This window comes from Petromyzon marinus, chromosome 73 (genome assembly GCF_048934315.1).
Source record: "Petromyzon marinus isolate PM22_M1 ecotype Great Lakes invasive population chromosome 73, UKy_Petmar_22M1.pri1.0, whole genome shotgun sequence".
In the NCBI taxonomy this organism is placed as follows: domain Eukaryota; kingdom Metazoa; phylum Chordata; class Hyperoartia; order Petromyzontiformes; family Petromyzontidae; genus Petromyzon; species Petromyzon marinus.
In genome coordinates, this window is record NC_133739.1 from 7,757,858 (window position 1) to 7,763,857 (window position 6,000).

The window sequence follows — 6,000 nt, forward strand, 5'->3', positions numbered from 1 at the left end:
TGGGAGCCTCAGTCTGGCTCTATGAGTCTCACTGATTAACACTGAACCCTGTGGGAGCCTTAGTCTGGCTCTGTGAGTCTCAGTGATTAACACTGAACCCTGTGGGAGCCTCAGTCTGGCTCTGTGAGTCTCACTGATTAACACTGAACCCTGTGGGAGCCTCAGTCTGGCTCTGTGAGTCTCAGTGATTAACACTGAACCGTGTGGAAGCCTCAGTCTGGCTCTGTGAGTCTCACTGATTAACAATGAACCCTGTGGGAGCCTCAGTCTGGCTCTGTGAGTCACACTGATGAACACTGAACCCTGTGGAAGCCTCAGTCTGGCTCTGTGAGTCTCAGTGATTAACACTGAACCCTGTGGGAGCCTTAGTCTGGCTCTGTGAGTCTCACTGATTAACACTGAACCCTCTGGGAGCCTTTGTCTGGCTCTGTGAGTCTCAGTGATTAACACTGAACCCTGTGGGAGCCTTATTCTGGCTCTGTGAGTCTCAGTGATTAACACTGAACCCTGTGGGAGCCTCAGTCTGGCACTGTGAGTCTCAGTGATTAACACTGAACCCTGTGGGAGCCTTTGTCTGGATCTGTGAGTCTCAGTGATTAAAACTGAACCCTGTGGGAGCCTTAGTCTGGCTCTGTGAGTCTCAGTTATTAAAACTAAACCCTGTGGGAGCCTTAGTCTGGCTCTGTGAGTCTCAGTGATTAATACGGAACCCTGTGGGAGCCTTAGTCTGGCTCTGTGAGTCTCAGTGATTAATACTGAACCCTGTGGGAGCCTCAGTCTGGCTCTGCGAGTCTCACTGATTAACACTGAACCCTGTGGGAGCCTCAGTCTGGCTCTGTGAGTCTCAGTGATTAACACTGAACCCTGTGGGAGCCTCAGTCTGGCTCTGTGAGTCTCACTGATTAACACTGAACCCTGTGGGAGCCTCAGTCTGGCTCTGTGAGTCTCACTGATTAACAATGAACCCTGTGGGAGCCTTAGTCTGGCTCTGTGAGTCTCAGTGATTAAAACTGAACCCTGTGGAAGCCTCAGTCTGGCTCTGTGAGTCTCACTGATTAACACTGAACCCTGTGGGAGCCTCAGTCTGGCTCTGTGAGTCACAGTGATTAACACTGAACCCTGTGGGAGCCTCAGCCTGGCTCTGTGAGTCTCAGTGATTAACACTGAACCCTGTGGGAGCCTCAGTCTGGCTCTGTGAGTCTCACTGATTAACACTGAACCCTGTGGGAGCCTCAGTCTGGCTCTGTGAGTCTCAGTGATTAACACTGAACCCTGTGGGAGCCTTAGTCTGGCTCTGTGAGTCTCACTGATTAACATTGAACCCTCTGGGAGCCTTAGTCTGGCTCTGTGAGTCTCAGTGATTAACACTGAACCCTGTGGGAGCCTTAGTCTGGCTCTGTGAGTCTCAGTGATTAACACTGAACCCTGTGGGAGCCTGAGTCTGGCTCTGTGAGTCTCAGTGATTAAAACTGAACCCTGTGGGAGCCTCAGTCTGGCTCTTTGAGTCTCACTGATTAACACTGAACCCTGTGGGAGCCTCAATCTGGCTCTGTGAGTCTCACTGATTAACAATGAACCCTGTGGGAGCCTTAGTCTGGCTCTGTGAGTCTCAGTGATTAACACTGATCCCTGTGGAAGCCTCAGTCTGGCTCTGTGAGTCTCACTGATTAACACTGAACCCTGTGGGAGCCTCAGTCTGGCTCTGTGAGTCACAGTGATTAACACTGAACCCTGTGGGAGCCTCAGCCTGGCTCTGTGAGTCTCAGTGATTAACACTGAACCCTGTGGGAGCCTCAGTCTGGCTCTATGAGTCTCACTGATTAACACTGAACCCTGTGGGAGCCTTAGTCTGGCTCTGTGAGTCTCAGTGATTAACACTGAACCCTGTGGGAGCCTCAGTCTGGCTCTGTGAGTCTCACTGATTAACACTGAACCCTGTGGGAGCCTCAGTCTGGCTCTGTGAGTCTCAGTGATTAACACTGAACCGTGTGGAAGCCTCAGTCTGGCTCTGTGAGTCTCACTGATTAACAATGAACCCTGTGGGAGCCTCAGTCTGGCTCTGTGAGTCACACTGATGAACACTGAACCCTGTGGAAGCCTCAGTCTGGCTCTGTGAGTCTCAGTGATTAACACTGAACCCTGTGGGAGCCTTAGTCTGGCTCTGTGAGTCTCACTGATTAACACTGAACCCTCTGGGAGCCTTTGTCTGGCTCTGTGAGTCTCAGTGATTAACACTGAACCCTGTGGGAGCCTTATTCTGGCTCTGTGAGTCTCAGTGATTAACACTGAACCCTGTGGGAGCCTCAGTCTGGCACTGTGAGTCTCAGTGATTAACACTGAACCCTGTGGGAGCCTTTGTCTGGATCTGTGAGTCTCAGTGATTAAAACTGAACCCTGTGGGAGCCTTAGTCTGGCTCTGTGAGTCTCAGTTATTAAAACTAAACCCTGTGGGAGCCTTAGTCTGGCTCTGTGAGTCTCAGTGATTAATACGGAACCCTGTGGGAGCCTTAGTCTGGCTCTGTGAGTCTCAGTGATTAATACTGAACCCTGTGGGAGCCTCAGTCTGGCTCTGCGAGTCTCACTGATTAACACTGAACCCTGTGGGAGCCTCAGTCTGGCTCTGTGAGTCTCAGTGATTAACACTGAACCCTGTGGGAGCCTCAGTCTGGCTCTGTGAGTCTCACTGATTAACACTGAACCCTGTGGGAGCCTCAGTCTGGCTCTGTGAGTCTCACTGATTAACAATGAACCCTGTGGGAGCCTTAGTCTGGCTCTGTGAGTCTCAGTGATTAAAACTGAACCCTGTGGAAGCCTCAGTCTGGCTCTGTGAGTCTCACTGATTAACACTGAACCCTGTGGGAGCCTCAGTCTGGCTCTGTGAGTCACAGTGATTAACACTGAACCCTGTGGGAGCCTCAGCCTGGCTCTGTGAGTCTCAGTGATTAACACTGAACCCTGTGGGAGCCTCAGTCTGGCTCTGTGAGTCTCACTGATTAACACTGAACCCTGTGGGAGCCTCAGTCTGGCTCTGTGAGTCTCAGTGATTAACACTGAACCCTGTGGGAGCCTTAGTCTGGCTCTGTGAGTCTCACTGATTAACATTGAACCCTCTGGGAGCCTTAGTCTGGCTCTGTGAGTCTCAGTGATTAACACTGAACCCTGTGGGAGCCTTAGTCTGGCTCTGTGAGTCTCAGTGATTAACACTGAACCCTGTGGGAGCCTGAGTCTGGCTCTGTGAGTCTCACTGTTTAACACTGAACCCTGTGGGAGCCTCAGTCTGGCTCTGTGAGTCTCAGTGATTAACACTGAACCCTGTGGGAGCCTTTGTCTGGATCTGTGAGTCTCAGTTATTAAAACTGAACCCTGTGGGAGCCTTAGTCTGGCTCTGTGAGTCTCAGTGATTAATACGGAACCCTGTGGGAGCCTTAGTCTGGCTCTGTGAGTCTCAGTGATTAATACTGAACCCTGTGGGAGCCTCAGTCTGGCTCTGCGAGTCTCACTGATTAACACTGAACCATGTGGGAGCCTCAGTCTGGCTCTGTGAGTCTCAGTGATTAAAACTGAACCCTGTGGGAGCCTCAGTCTGGCTCTGTGAGTCTCACTGATTAACACTGAACCCTGTGGGAGCCTCAATCTGGCTCTGTGAGTCTCACTGATTAACAATGAACCCTGTGGGAGCCTTAGTCTGGCTCTGTGAGTCTCAGTGATTAACACTGATCCCTGTGGAAGCCTCAGTCTGGCTCTGTGAGTCTCACTGATTAACACTGAACCCTGTGGGAGCCTCAGTCTGGCTCTGTGAGTCACAGTGATTAACACTGAACCCTGTGGGAGCCTCAGCCTGGCTCTGTGAGTCTCAGTGATTAACACTGAACCCTGTGGGAGCCTCAGTCTGGCTCTATGAGTCTCACTGATTAACACTGAACCCTGTGGGAGCCTCAGTCTGGCTCTGTGAGTCTCAGTGATTAACACTGAACCCTGTGGGAGCCTTTGTCTGGCTCTGTGAGTCTGAGTGATTAAAACTGAACCCTGTGGGAGCCTTAGTCTGGCTCTGTGAGTCTCAGTGATTAAAACTGAACCCTGTGGGAGCCTTAGTCTGGCTCTGTGAGTCTCAGTGATTAATACGGAAACCTGTGGGAGCCTTAGTCTGGCTCTGTGAGTCTCAGTGATTAATACTGAACCCTGTGGGAGCCTCAGTCTGGCTCTTCGAGTCTCACTGATCAACACTGAACCCTGTGGGAGCCTTAGTCTGGCTCTGTGAGTCTCAGTGATTAACACTGAACCCTGTGGGAGCTTCAGTCTGGCTCTGTGAGTCTCACTGATTAACACTGAACCCTGTGGGGGCTTCAATCTGGCTCTGTGAGTCTCAGTGATTAACACTGAACCCTGTGGGAGCCTCAGTCTGGCTCTGTGAGTCTCACTGACTAACACTGAAACCTGTGGGAGCCTCAGTCTGGCTCTGTGAGTCTCAGTGATTAATACTGAACCCTGTGGGAGCCTCAGTCTGGCTCTGTGAGTCTCACTGATTAACAGTGAACCCTGTGGGAGCCTCAGTCTGGCTCTGTGAGTCTCACTGATTAAAACTGAACCCTGTGGGAGCCTCAGTCTGGCTCTGTGAGTCTCACTGATTAAGACTGAACCCTGTGGGAGCCTCAGTCTGGCTCTGTGAGTCTCACTGATTAACACTGAACCCTGTGGGAGCCTCAGTCTGGCTCTGTGAGTCTCAGTGATTAACACTGAACCGTGTGGAAGCCTCAGTCTGGCTCTGTGAGTCTCACTGATTAACAATGAACCCTGTGGGAGCCTCAGTCTGGCTCTGTGAGTCACACTGATGAACACTGAACCCTGTGGAAGCCTCAGTCTGGCTCTGTGAGTCTCAGTGATTAACACTGAACCCTGTGGGAGCCTTTGTCTGGCTCTGTGAGTCTCACTGATTAACACTGAACCCTCTGGGAGCCTCTGTCTGGCTCTGTGAGTCTCAGTGATTAACACTGAACCCTGTGGGAGCCTTATTCTGGCTCTGTGAGTCTCAGTGATTAACACTGAACCCTGTGGGAGCCTCAGTCTGGCACTGTGAGTCTCAGTGATTAACACTGAACCCTGTGGGAGCCTTTGTCTGGATCTGTGAGTCTCAGTGATTAAAACTGAACCCTGTGGGAGCCTTAGTCTGGCTCTGTGAGTCTCAGTTATTAAAACTAAACCCTGTGGGAGCCTTAGTCTGGCTCTGTGAGTCTCAGTGATTAATACGGAACCCTGTGGGAGCCTTAGTCTGGCTCTGTGAGTCTCAGTGATTAATACTGAACCCTGTGGGAGCCTCAGTCTGGCTCTGCGAGTCTCACTGATTAACACTGAACCCTGTGGGAGCCTCAGTCTGGCTCTGTGAGTCTCAGTGATTAACACTGAACCCTGTGGGAGCCTCAGTCTGGCTCTGTGAGTCTCAGTGATTAACACTGAACCCTGTGGGAGCCTTTGTCTGGCTCTGTGAGTCTGAGTGATTAAAACTGAACCCTGTGGGAGCCTTAGTCTGGCTCTGTGAGTCTGAGTGATTAAAACTGAACCCTGTGGGAGCCTTAGTCTGGCTCTGTGAGTCTCAGTGATTAAAACTGAACCCTGTGGGAGCCTTAGTCTGGCTCTGTGAGTCTCAGTGATTAATACGGAAACCTGTGGGAGCCTTAGTCTGGCTCTGTGAGTCTCAGTGATTAATACTGAACCCTGTGGGAGCCTCAGTCTGGCTCTTCGAGTCTCACTGATCAACACTGAACCCTGTGGGAGCCTTAGTCTGGCTCTGTGAGTCTCAGTGATTAACACTGAACCCTGTGGGAGCTTCAGTCTGGCTCTGTGAGTCTCACTGATTAACACTGAACCCTGTGGGGGCTTCAATCTGGCTCTGTGAGTCTCAGTGATTAACACTGAACCCTGTGGGAGCCTCAGTCTGGCTCTGTGAGTCTCACTGACTAACACTGAAACCTGTGGGAGCCTCAGTCTGGCTCTGTGAGTCTCAGT